Source organism: Cyprinus carpio, chromosome B11 (genome assembly GCF_018340385.1).
Source record: "Cyprinus carpio isolate SPL01 chromosome B11, ASM1834038v1, whole genome shotgun sequence".
Taxonomy (NCBI): Eukaryota; Metazoa; Chordata; class Actinopteri; order Cypriniformes; family Cyprinidae; genus Cyprinus; species Cyprinus carpio.
In genome coordinates this window covers 11,591,255-11,605,321 of record NC_056607.1, presented here as the reverse complement: position 1 = coordinate 11,605,321, position 14,067 = coordinate 11,591,255, and the positions used below count along the sequence as shown (strand labels likewise).

At 39.2% G+C, this 14,067-nt stretch overlaps 1 long non-coding RNA gene across 4 annotated transcripts in view; it reads right to left on the bottom strand.

Moving 5' to 3' along the window:
- The window catches only part of LOC122138891, a 56,441-nt gene extending 50,281 nt beyond the window's left edge, over window positions 1-6,160 (bottom strand). For 3 of the 4 annotated variants that reach the window (XR_006155871.1, XR_006155869.1, XR_006155868.1), the window contains exons 1-2: window positions 6,014-6,160; window positions 5,221-5,354 (exon numbers count right to left, since the gene is read on the bottom strand). This is a non-coding gene — a long non-coding RNA (uncharacterized LOC122138891). Of the gene's footprint in view, window positions 1-5,008; window positions 5,115-5,220; window positions 5,355-6,013 lie in introns of those variants that run through there. The other variant, XR_006155870.1, reaches the window with a different exon arrangement.
- Window positions 6,161-14,067: the final 7,907 nt, after the last annotated feature.

Sequence of the window (14,067 nt, the reverse complement as noted above, 5' to 3'; positions counted from 1 at the left end):
CCACGTTCAGTCACTTAAATCTCCTTTCTTCCCCATTCTGATGCGTGGTTTGAACTTCAGCAAGTTGTCTTCAGGACATCTAGATTCCTAAATGCATTAAGTTGCTGCCATGTGACTGGATGATTAGCAAAGTGTGTTCCCAAGCAATTGAACAGGTGCACCTAATAAAGTGGCTGGTGAGTGTGTGTGTATGTATGTGTGTCTATATATATATATATATATATATATATATATATATATATATATATTAAAGGGGGAATAACTATAAACATTGCAATCAGAGTTGGGGTACTTAGACTCGGGACTTGGACTGCAATTGTGAATGAACTTGGTTGGACTCGGACTTGGATATTTGGGTGCAGAATTTTTTCCAGGGTAAAGACGTAATCCATGTCATGTGTTATATATATATATATATATATATATATATATATATATATATATATATATATATATATATATATATATATATATATATAAAAAGTAACAACATAAAATTTATATAAAAAGACTAATAAAGGTCTCCCACTTAAATGCAATTGATTAAAAACTAGGACTCGACAAGGTGGACTCGGACCCAACACTGGTTAAAGTATAATAATAGTCTTTAGAAGTCATAGCCTAGTTGTAGCAAACTGCAACTTTTAGCTTAAAAAGGCTTACAGGTATGTCTCCATTGATAGCCATTCAAAAGTCTTTTGCAACTAGCATCTAAAACCGCACATCATTCAAAATATTATGAAAGCCATTTAAATGACTGCCATTGAGATGAATGAGAATGCTAACATTTCGATTTCTCCAGGTATTAAAGACCTCTTTGATTTAGACTCTGAATTATGCTGTAACTCCGGTCAAGTGGCCACTAACAGTTTTATTTACTCACTAAAGCCAATTTTTACCTGCAGCTGGCTCTTTGCAAGTGTTATTTTTAAACCCTGTAACCCTAAAAGCTTTGAAGTTTTTATTACAATAAGCAGTCACCCAAACTACCCCGTGCATGAGTGTACTCACTGCCTCCAGCGCTTGGACTAAAGGTAAGTTTTTCTTCCTTGTTCAAACTTTAAGGAGGCTGAATGGGAGAGGAGATATCATCGTATATGATAAGGACGTCTTCTTTATTTTTTATGTGCGTGACATTGAAAGAGACACAGGCCTGGCGCCACATAAATCAAGTTGACAGTGCAATGGATTTGTAATGGATTAAAAAAAAAGACAAAAAAAGCTTGGGAATAGTTCTCTCTTCTCCTCCTCCCTGCAAATATCCCAAGAGGCTCAGCTCCATTTAAGATGTATGTAATTACTTAATTTCATCCATCAATGATGGGTGAGGTAAACGCAATTTGTCAATCATCTATGGCTATATTTCAGTGACATTCAGTAATGAACATATGTGATTTGTGCGTGTGGGAAATGTGGGGAGTCATTCTTGTGGAAATTGTAAACATTCAACACATACTGTCTTCATTGACAGACACACAAAAGCATATGTTATGAGTACAAAGTTCAAGGATGAGTCATCACTCTAATGCGCTTGTGCTGTCAACTGAGCAATGCATGGCAAAAACAAGAAAAAAAAAATATATTTCATATTCACTTAGTCATAGCAAACTCACTGCTGAAAAACTACGAAAAATAAATAAATACGTAAATGAAATAATTCAATCCAATTTTGTGTAGCATGACTACAACAAGACTACAAATTGTGCAGGAGGATCTGTCCTGGGGCAATAACATCACCTTAGCTGTAGGGAAGACCCAGCAACGTCTCTTTTTCCTGAGGAAGCTAAAAAAAGAGCCAAACTGCCCCAGAAGTTCATGATAAACTTCTACAATTGTGCAATCCATAGTGTGCTGACTTATGGGCTGCGAGTGTGGTTCTCCAGCTGCACTGTAGCTGAACAGCAGATGATTCAGAGGGTGGTGAAAACTGCTGGTAAAATCACTGGGGCTGTTCTCCCGGAGGTTTCTACTGTGTACACCTCTTGTTGCCTGCGTAGGACACGCAACATCATAAAAGATCGGTTTCACCCAGCACACAGTTTGTTCCACCTGTTGCCCTCTGGTAGGAGGTACAGGTCCCTTCAGGCCAGGACCACCAGAATGGCCAACAGCCTCTATCCCCAGGCAGTCAGACTGCTGAATAAACAAACAATGCTTCCCTCGCCCCTCCCCATTTACTTAATTTGTATCCATTATGCACCATTCTTCAACAATTTGAATTAACTGTGAACTGGACTTTGCATTGCTGCAGCAAACACAACAATACACATCTTTCTGGTTACTACAGTCTCTCTACTCTATACACTGTATTCCTTACCAATGTCGTATTGTCCTGTTGACATACTGTGCTATGGTTGATAATGTTGGTCCTTATTATATCACTGTTGTCAATGTCATTCCTACGTATTTGCACTTATGAAATTGCACTGTCGACTGATGCTCTAATGTAATCTCGTTGTTCTACAGCAATGACAATAAATTATTATTATTAACTGAAGTACTCATAATTTTAAACAGTTAAACTACACTAAAGTACACTACAAAATAAGTTGTTATCTACACTTAAAGTCCGCGTGAACCAGAAGTTGCTGCCAACTGGATTTCAGTATGTTGACGTATTTCCAACGAAATATAGTGTAGAGGGCGGGGTGTTTATTTTTGCACTCCTCCTATCATTTCTCAATAAAAGTATTTACTCACCCTCGAGGCATCCTAGGTGTATATGACTTTCTTCTTTCAGATGAATCCAATCAGTTATATTAAAAATTGTCCTGGCTCTTCCAAGCATTATCATTGCAGTGGGCGGGTGTTTCTGTTCAACAGTCCAAAAGATGTCAAATAAAGTGTGCACATCCATAAAACGTGCCTTATATGGCTCCGGGGGTTGAATAAAGGCCTTCTGTAGCAAATCCATATGTTTTTGTAAGAAAAATATCCATATTTCAAACGTAACAAACACTTCTCTCTCACTTCATCTAAATGTCATATGCGAAAGCCATTCCGGCAGATGAAGTATGATGTCGCCATGGCATGATTAGTGACGAACACGGAGAGAGAACAAAATAAAATGCCGGTCATGAATTAGATGTACAAAACAAGGATTTGTAAAGAAAATGATGTTGGATTTCGATATAAGCCAAGAGGAGACTGGTTTTCCTTTGCTTAATCACTACAGGAGGCCTTAGAATTTCAAAATCAACTGCAGGTGGCAGATCCTTTTGCTATTTAGCGCCAAACCTCTGGAATAACTTATCTAACATTGTTTGGGGGGCAGATACACTCTGTCAGTTTAAATCTAGATTAAAGACCCATCTCTTTAACCTGGCTTACACATAACACACTAAGGCTGCATTTACACTGCAGGTCTTGATGCCCAAATCCGATTTTCTGACTATATCCGATTTTTTTGACGACCCGCTTTCTCATCATCTTTTAAAAGTGACCCGTATCCGATTTTTGCATTTACACTATACACTGCTGAAACTACCAAACGTAGACGTTCTGATCCGGAAAAGGAAGTAAAACAGCACGAAATACAATGGATGCAGATGCAAATAAAATTATACAGTGTTTTGCTTTCCACAATATTTTGAAAAGTCACCAAAAAAAAATCAGCAAAACATTGGTCTCGTACGGCGGAGAAAAAAAGAGGACTTAAAAGACATCAAACCTCCGCATTGCTCTATTGTGTGTATCCTTCATCCTCCATCGCGCCTATAATAAGTCATGTGATCTTAGTTGGTGGGGTCCACCTGAGTTGACGGCATTTACAGGGGAATATCCGATTTGTCTGCTTACATGGCACACGCAAATGCACGTATCTGATTCATATCCGATTTATTACCACATATGAATGAGGCCTGAATCCGATCTGAGAAAATCGGAATCTTTGCGGTTTTTTCCTGCTGACACGTTCACCGGTCATATCCGATCTGTGCCACATGAGAGGAAAAAAATGGGAATTGGGTCACTTGAACCATGCAGTGTAAATGGGGCCTAACACATTTCTAATATTCAAATCCGTTAAATGATTTTTGGGCTGCATTAATTAGGACAACCAAAACTGAGAACACTTCCAATAACACACAATGTACTTGCTACATCGTAAAAAGAATGGCATATACACTAATATTAGTCTGTTTCTTTCTTATTCCGAGGTCACCGTAGCCACCAGATCCAGTCTGTATCCAGATCAGATGGTCACTGCACTCCAGCACAGACTGTTTTTGTATTTAAATATATTTTATATTCCTGAGATGGCAAAGCTGAATTGTCAGCATTATTACTCCAGTATTCACTGATTTGCTGCTCAAAAAAAAAAAAAAAAAAAAAAAAACAAACAAACAAAAAAAAAACTTATTGACCCCAAACTTTTGAACAGCTTCAATCACTATCTTGTTAGAAACCATCTACAATTTTCTAAGCCCGTCACTTGTCAGTTCACTCTAAATGCTTTGAATTTTAATGACAACATGGAAATTGTAATCCTGTGAAATTTCAAAGATTGCTTATTTGTCCTTCCCTCTGTTAATTTCTGCCCTACATTAAAAAGATTCTTTCTCTCTTTTTTGAAGCAGTACTTGTGTTTTCACTGTGGTTCTTTTGGATCTTCAAAAGGCAATGACACTGTCAGTGTATTCAGTGTGGATTCAATAAGAATCAATCATGCCTACTCCTAGCAATGCTTATTTGCACACATTGTCTGCGTTGTTCTAGTATGCAGTTCAATAGGAACAATGATGCAAATATGCCAAAAACAGCACATATAAACTGGTTAAAATGGACTGTGGAACAAAATGGAGACTCAAGTTTTAATGCTTCAGTGCTGCGAACAAAACATGGAGCAACTGTTTAATCAACATTTTTAAGTGTTCAATATGCTTTGATTTGAAAGCAAAATGCACTTAACTTAACTAAATATATTTTCTCAGAGTAAAAAACTGTGAGGGCTTTTGTAAACAGACACTATATGAGCCAAGTGAGTGAGGCAGAAAGACAGAGAAAGTTACTCAGTCTCAGGCTTTAATTTTCCTCACTGTTAATGGAATACATTAAATGTTGATTTTACAGCCCTGTAGAAAATCAAGGAAGGAGTTGAGAACCAGAAGCTAAACCTGGAAGAAAAGGATCACTATAGTATAAGACACTGTAAATGTCAGAGACAGGGGTGGGAGCAGTAAATTGCTTCATTTAAGGCCATGGGGGCCAATGGGAACGTACCAGTCGTTATGATGTCATGTCTGGCCAATGCAAATATGGGGTCTATCCCAAATGCCTCTCTACGTCCAGTAGTCCTCCTTTGAGTCCCCATTTTAGTGATGTAATGTCGCATAGACTGCTCACTGTCAGGGAACCTGAATAAAATCCAAATTATTGCAGGCTTGTCAAAAGGCCACATCCAAGGTTCATATGAGAAGTAAGGGAGGCACTTTTGAAACCTGCAGTACAATAATACATGGGACTACTTTATGGTCTAGTGGACTTCAGAAATGCATGCAAACATTGCATATCAGTAATCAAAACCACATGTATACACACGTGTGGCAATTATGGACAGGTAGGAATGCATTAAAATTGTGGAAAACAAGTTGAGTCTAAATATGAGACTGAATTATCCATTTGACATCCTGTTGTAGCTGTGAGCACAAGCATTATTTGATGATGTTTATAAATATAAGTTTATACATATACAGTACATATCATGTGTAATATACAAATGATGCAGCTACAAAATTCATGCTTGAGGTATAACTGTGTAAGATTACAATGCAGAACCAAAAGTAAAGTAAAAAAGTATAATATATCCATATTAACCACAAACACTTGTACCATATTTAAACCACTGTTTCTAAAAATCCATGTGATAATTCCCACGAAAACCCATGGATGATAAACTTTCCAGGTTGGCCTACAAATTGATATCCTTACTGAAAATCTCTTTAGCAACATCATTTTTACTAACAAGATCAAACAGGTGCATAAATTAATGAAAGGAAGAATTTAGAAAACTCACTTCACTGGTTGATTGTTCCCAAAGGATGATACAATTGTGTACATCTTATATATTTGAAAAAGGGACACTATTTAGGACATAACTTAGCCTACTTAAAAACTTAACCACTTCTACTTCTTCTGTCATTTAATGCTTGTGGCGAGCCAACTGAAAAGGGATTTTGCCACCTGCTGGGATGGAGTGTGGAGCATCTAGATGAATGGATTATATTAAACACAACAAAATCCTAATCACATACATAATCTTAATCACATAAATCAATAGTAATATTATTATTTTATTCAGTAGTTAAAGGGGTCAGCAGCCTTTTTTATTATTTTGTACTGTTCTCTGATGTCCACTTATAATGCTATCAAGATTTTTACATAAATAAAGCATAATTTAGAATTAACCGGCTATTTTTGGTCCTGTTTTGACCCCCCTCATCCGAACGCTCTGTTTGCATATGCGTGGAGGATTGTTAACTCTGAAGTAAATGCCCACTGCTATGATTGGCTAACAGTTGTGGTTTTTTTTGACAGCCTACATCCTTCACAGATGGACGCTGCTGTGTTTTGGGTTAAAATGCATAAATACTCAGTACATGAGTAGCTGACAAATAGGCAGTAAAAAAATGCTTATTTTGTAAAAGTCTATTTTTGAAGAAGAAATGCATATGTTTACGTACGTAGTGTGAAGTCTGATCTTTGAGAAAATATAAAGGGTCACTTACTTCGTCAATTCTTTCATTGCTTTAAATAAAAAAAATAAAAAAAAACAAACAAAAAAAACTTTTTTACCGACCTGTACCAAGTTGGTGTGACATAGCAAAAATTAAGAAAACCACATAATATATAGTAATATATAAATAGCATGAGAGATATTTATCTTCATTGTTAGACACTTATTTTTATATAGTGTTATTTATTTAATATGAAATAATAATTAACATAATTTGTCCCCTTGTTTGACAATTTCAAGACTTTGCTGTCATCCATTCAAAACTGCAGAAAATTCTACCTTTTTAAGATGTGATATTATATATCCTCTACTGCAATACTCAACTGTTTTAAGATATTTTGAGATAAAAACAAATCTATGGTTCTGTGTCACACCATAGGACATTACGTTACACAAAAGGACAGAAACGTCTTGGTTACATGCCCTGAAGGAGGGAATAGAGATGTTATGTTTGTGACTGATGAATTAGGGATCTCACAAGAAAGACCAATCCACGTCGAGTGTAACTAAAGGAGACAATGGACATTGGCATGCGGAATTCGCAACTGGCTGCCACACCCCGCAGCGCGGATATATGAGGCAGCAGGTGCACCACATTCATTCATGTTTTTGCTGAGGAGCTGAGCCAGTGACCTGGCAGCTCAGCGGTGGTACAGCAACTGTGGCGATGGGACGTGACGTCTCCATTCCTTCCTTTTGGGAACGAGGGTTACACATGGAACCGAGATGTTCCCTTTCAGTCAGTCACTCTCGATGTCATGTCAGTGACCAACCAATTATGAATCCCTACCAACGCGCCACAGGTGCTGCCCCCTCCATTGCCCTGTGTAGGGCTCCTGAACCTTCCTAAAAGGCTGACTTCCTATAGGATCAGGCTCTACACAGAGAAGGTTGACTACTGCTGTTTCTCAAGCAACCTAAACAGTAGGACTTGGATAACACTGGGAAAGTGTTATCTGCGAAACTGTGGAGTCATGGAAGTCTCTTAGATGGCTCAGGCTGCATCATCTAGAGATGGCAGATCGTAGCCTGCCAGGAGAAATACGGCTAAGTGGAACCAACAGAGCCACCGACATACCCACGGAGGGGCAGCACAGTGGAACACAGGGACTCGGCCTGGGGCCTGTGACGGCAAAGAGTGGAGTCTGGGTGTGAAGTGAAACATTCACCTGATCCTTCCTTGTGAGAGGGGGAACGGAGGGCCCTGGCTCGAGGCTCGTAACAACCTAGCATGTGACGACATGAAATGGGGTCTTGAGTGTCACAGCAGTTACCTGGTTCCACGAATGGACAGAGGGAGCACTCCTATGCACCACACTGCTGCCCGCTGGCAAAAGAGGAGGAGGGAAGTGATCCTGTGATGCACAGTCCACCACTCTCCTCCTCTTGGGACCTAGAGACTAAGGAAACTGCTCTTTTTCTGAGTTTTGGGTACTGCTGGCTGGCACAAACAAAACCAAAGAAAAGATTCTCCACCCGGCCCTCCTTTGGTGGAGGGAGTGGTGCGGTCACCATCTCCCAATGAGCAGTCCTCTCCATCTCCGGGTCACCAGTCTCAGGACCTCTTGCACTTGCACTTGCCACCATGTTTGGCGGGGGCCTGGACAGGCTCTGCGTCCTGCCTACAACTGGATCACGAAACTGCCTGATGAAAGGCTGCTGCTGTGTGGGACTGGGGACAGGTGCACGGGAGCGCCCTCAGCAACAAGCAGGCTGAGGGGCTGCGGCCGGAGTGGAAGACGCAGGTTTCCTCCAGCACATGGTGTATTTGATGACCTCAGTCTGCTTCTGCACTGCCGAGAACTGCTCGGCAAAACTTTCCAAAAAGGCTGATCTGTGATACGGAAGCATTCAGGAATTGCACATTATCATGCTCCTTCATATCCGCCAGACACAGCCAGAGATGGTGCTCCTGGACAAACAAGGTGGACATCGTACGACCCAGAGACTGTGTGGTTACCTTCGTCGTTTGGAGCATGAGGTCCGTCGCAGTACACAGTTCATGTAGAACTGCCAGGTTATGACCACCCTCGTACAGGTCCCTCAGGCCTTTGACCTGATTAACCTGCAATAACACCATGGCGTGAAGGGCAGAGGCTGCCTCCCAAAAGCTCTGTAAGCAATGCCAGTTAGACCTAACAGATACTTATAGGCCTGAGAGGGGAGACACAGATCACCCCGCATAGTGGTAGCAGCCATAGGACACAGTCGCATGGCCACCAACCGCTCCACTGAGGGAATGCCCGTGTACCCCTAAGCAGCCCCGCCATCAAGGGTGGTGAGGGAAGAGGAGCTGCACAATTTGTTTCTGGCAATAAAAGTTGCCTTCCACGACCTCGTGAGCTCCTCATGCACTTCCGGGAAGAATGGCTCTGGAGGGGGATGCTGAGAACCAGCGAGACCCCCACCGACGAACCACTCATCCAGCCTCCAAGGACCGAAGGATTTCACACAAGCCCAAAGATGCAGTGATCAACATCTGGTTGTCAGTGGGAGCACCGAAGGATACGGGCGGTACTCTCTGTCCTGCAAAGGGCCCAGCGTGCACCTCCGGCAACAGCCATCGGCTGTGGAGTGCTTGAGGGATGAGGAACTTCCTCTGGAGAAGCCCTCACTATGATCCTCAAATCATCTCTGACTCTTTGACCGGTTGCTGGGACGAACGCTGGATCTAGAGGGACTCTGCCACATTTGACGTAGCAGAGTCTTTTATGCAGCTTTGAGATGTCCCCACACAGAGAACATGCACCATCCATGAAAGCTTCCTCAGCTTAATGCCCAGACACATGAAGCAGCGACCGTCCTGAGGTGCCAGGTAATGACCACATCCAGAAATGCACAGGTGATAAGACATCTTTAAAAAGATGCGATCACCCGTCTTTCAGAGATTGCTCTTTTAGTTCTGAAGCATGCAGGGGAGCTGGCCACCACACACTCCTGGTGTGGCTGTCTGCACAAAGGATGATCTTTTTTCCCGTGAAACAGTGACCACTGCTGCTGACTGCCATAACGCCAGCACTCGCTTGCAATCACTTGAAGGAAGGGAGAGCAGTAGTGATGCACCACTGCTTGGCTCCGAAGTGAAAAGATGAATGAATGCGATGCTGGGTGTGGCAGCCAGATGCAAATTCCGCATGCCAGTGTCTATTGGCTCATTTAGTTACACTCTAAGTGGACTGGTTTCTCTGGCGAGATCCCCAATTTGTCTGTCACCAACGTGATGTTGAGAGTGACCGACTGAAAGAGAATGGTAGTTATTAAAGTATTTCTTTTTAATTTTAAATGTTATAGGAGAAAGAAAGTTTAATTTTGATGCAAACAATATCAACATGTTTTTTTAAACAAAACAAAATAATTTTCATCAACAAAATTCAGTCTCTTATGCAGTGTTAGTGAAACTCTTCTAGCCCCCTGCTGCATGTGTGGAACAGCTAAATATGATTGATATTCCAACTAAATTCATTAAGATGTAAATGAATTATTTAAACTATATGGCTACTCTTTTTAAGGGATCATGTTGATTCTATTTACTTTCTGCATCGATCTCTGAGGATCTCCTCTATTTTGGTGTCAATATTTCCATGTCCTCTCTTTTCCACTAATTTCTCTCCCTCAGTTATTTCTTTTTCAGAAACACAGTATCACATTTTATACTTATTTTCATGTTTTATGCAAAAACATCAGAAAATAGTTTAATTAATGTAATTATTGCATTTAAGAACACCGAAAATGATCACAAAAGAATAAAAAGGAGTTAAACAAATCTTATTTAATTATTTAAAATGCTTTTTAAAGAGACGTTGTCCTCTTGTGTGACATCTTTGTCCTGTGGTGTGACAGTACTGTACAGGCGTCACACCGGTGGACATTTTCTGGCACACCATAGGATGTTTCAGCCTTTTACCTTGCTATTCCGAACTAACCTATCATTAGCGGTTAGCAAGACACATTTGCATAATTTTATTTGCATAACTGTATGTAGTTAAACATACAATTTTTAATAAAAAAATAAAATAATAAAAAAAATACAAGGCTGTATTTATTTGATCAAAAATACAGAAAATGATCCTTCAGAAATCATTCTAATATGCTGATTTATTATCAATGCTGGAAACAGTTGTGCTGCTTAATGATTTATTGGAACCTGTGATACTTTTTTTCAGGATTCTTTGATGAATAAAAAGTTAAAAAGAACAGCATTAATTTAAAATAGAAATCTTATCTTGTATAAGTATTTACTATCACTTTTTATCATTTTAACCCATCCTTGGTGAATAAAAGCATTAATTACTTTATTTTAATTAATTTAAAAAAAGGAAAAACATTGACTGACCTCAAACTTTTGAACAGTAGTGTATATTGTAGCACACTATTTCTTGATTCAATATTGTTGAATAAATGATGTTCTTTTTAACTTTTTATTCATAAGAGAATCCTGAAAAAGGTATCAAAGGTTCCAAAAAATATGAAGCAGCACAACTGTTTCCACCATTGATAATAAATCAGCATATTAGAATGATTTCTAAAGGATCATGTGACACTGAAGACTGGAGTAATGATGCTGGAAATTCAGCTTTGCTTTACATGAATAAATTATATTTTAAAGTATATTAAAATAGAAAATGTTATTTTAAATTGCAATAATATTCAACAATAACATTATTTTTAAAATTTTTAAAAAAATAAATAAAACATATATAAACATAAAAACATTAATTAAAAAAAAAAAAAACATTAAAAACCTTACTGATCCCTGATCCCTTACTGATATATATATATATACATATATATATATATATATATATATATATATATATATATATATATATATATATATATATATACACATACATATATATATATATACACATATACATATATATATATATATATACATATACATATATACAAATACATACATACATATATATATATACATACATATATATATATATATATATATATATATATATACATATACATATATATGTATACGTACCCAAAATTCCTATCTCAAAAAATTAGCATATCATGAAAAGGTTCTCTAAACGAGCTATTAACCTAATCATCTGAATCAACTAATTAACTCTAAACACCTGCAAAAGATTCCTGAGGCTTTTAAAAACTCCCAGCCTGGTTCATTACTCAAAACCGCAATCATGGGTAAGACTGCCGACCTGACTGCTGTCCAGAAGGCCATCATTGACACCCTCAAGCGAGAGGATAAGACACAGAAAGAAATTTCTGAACGAACAGGCTGGTCCCAGAGTGCTGTATCAAGGTACCTCAGTGGGAAGTCTGTGGGAAGGAAAAAGTGTGGCAAAAATGCTACACAACGAGAAGAGGTGACCGGACCCCGAGGAAGATTGTGGAGAAGGACCGATTCCAGACCTTGGGGGACCTGCGGAAGCAGTGGGCTGAGTCTGGAGTAGAAACATCCAGAGCCACCGTGCACAGGCGTGTGCTTTTGAACCAGAAAACAGTGGCAGAAGCGCCTGACCTGGGCTACAGAGAAGCAGCACTGGACTGTTGCTCAGTGGTCCAAAGTACTTTTTTCGGATGAAAGCAAATTTTGCATGTCATTCGAAAATCAAGGTGCCAGAGTCTGGAGGAAGACTGGGGAGAAGGAAATGCCAAAATGCCTGAAGTCCAGTGTCAAGTACCCACAGTCAGTGATGGTCTGGGGTGCCATGTCAGCTGCTGGTGTTGGTCCACTTTGTTTTTATCAAGGGCAGGGTCAATGCAGCTAGCTATCAGGAGATTTTGGAGCACTTCATGCTTCCATCTGCTGAAAAGCTTTATGGAGATGAAGATTTCGTTTTTCAGCATGACATGGCACCTGCTCAAAGTGCCAAAACCACTGGTAAATGGTTTACTGACCATGGTATTACTGTGCTCAATTGGCCTGCCAACTCTCCTGACCTGAACCCCATAGAGAATCTGTGGGATATTGTGAAGAGAAAGTTGAGAGACGCAAGACCCAACACTCTGGATGAGCTTAAGGCTGCTATCGAAGCATCCTAGGCCTCCATAACACCTCAGCAGTGCCACAGGCTGATTGCCTCCATGCCACGCCGCATTGAAGCAGTCATTTCTGCAAAAGGATTCCCGACCAAGTATTTGAGTGCATAACTGAACATAATTATTTGAAGGTTGACTTTTTTTGTATTAAAAACACTTTTCTTTTATTGGTCGGATGAAATATGCTAATTTTTTGAGATAGGAATTTTGGGTTTTCATGAGCTGTATGCCAAAATCATCAGTATTAAAACAATAAAAGACCTGAAATATTTCAGTTGGTGTGCAATGAATCTAAAATATATGAAAGTTTAATTTTTATCATTACATTATGGAAAATAATGAACTTTTGTCACAATATGCTAATTTTTTGAGAAGGACCTGTGTATATATATATATATATATATATATATATATATATATATATATATATATATATATATATATATATATATAAAGCCTCTCTATAGAGGTTTACCTAACTATGATGACCTCTGTTTCTGAGAAATTGTCAATTAAGACACATGATGTGTACACTGTTTAAAGTGTAGTTGAGCTTAAAATAGGATATAGGGCAGTATACAGTATGACATACTGTAAAGCAAATATCATCTGCTTCTTGTATGTTGTTGTATATCTGTGACGGGAACCTTCAAACATTTGCTTTTCTTTACAAAATGCACCCACACTGTACATGTCACCCAAAATGGATGTGTTTTCATTCATGTCTTGTTGATAAATAGGTTCAGAAGTCAGAGAAAGATGATTGTATTTTGTCCGGATGTGGATAATTTGGAGCACTTTCATATGGGCTTTTACCGCATATAAGGAACCAGTGAAACATGTATTACTTTGTCCGCAGCACTACTATTCAGTCACTATGATGGATCGTCCATTTTACGGGCTCTTTCCTCTGATCCGCTATTCTAAACTGTATTTTCTGTCCACTTTAACTTGAAACATCCATTTTTACCTGACACACTTATTCATCAGAAAAGCAGAATGTTGCTTGGGATGAGCTGATTTTCTGTGTCCCACAGACGTCCTCCAGCGCTGAGAGGGACACGACTCAAAGATCCTCATCTCGCTTACTTGTTTCATTCCCTACCTCCATCTTTCCTCTCTTGAGGAGGCAGGTTGATTGTTTGACTTTTCAAGTCTGCCATGGTGAAAACACAACAGATACATCTTCCTGGTTCAATTAGGGTAGTTGGGGCCACATCAACTCCCTCTTTTATAAAGCAGTCCATCTTTCCTGCCAACAGTGGTGGGGGGGGAGGGGGGTTAGAGGGTGGACACTAATGAGGGAGCTAGAG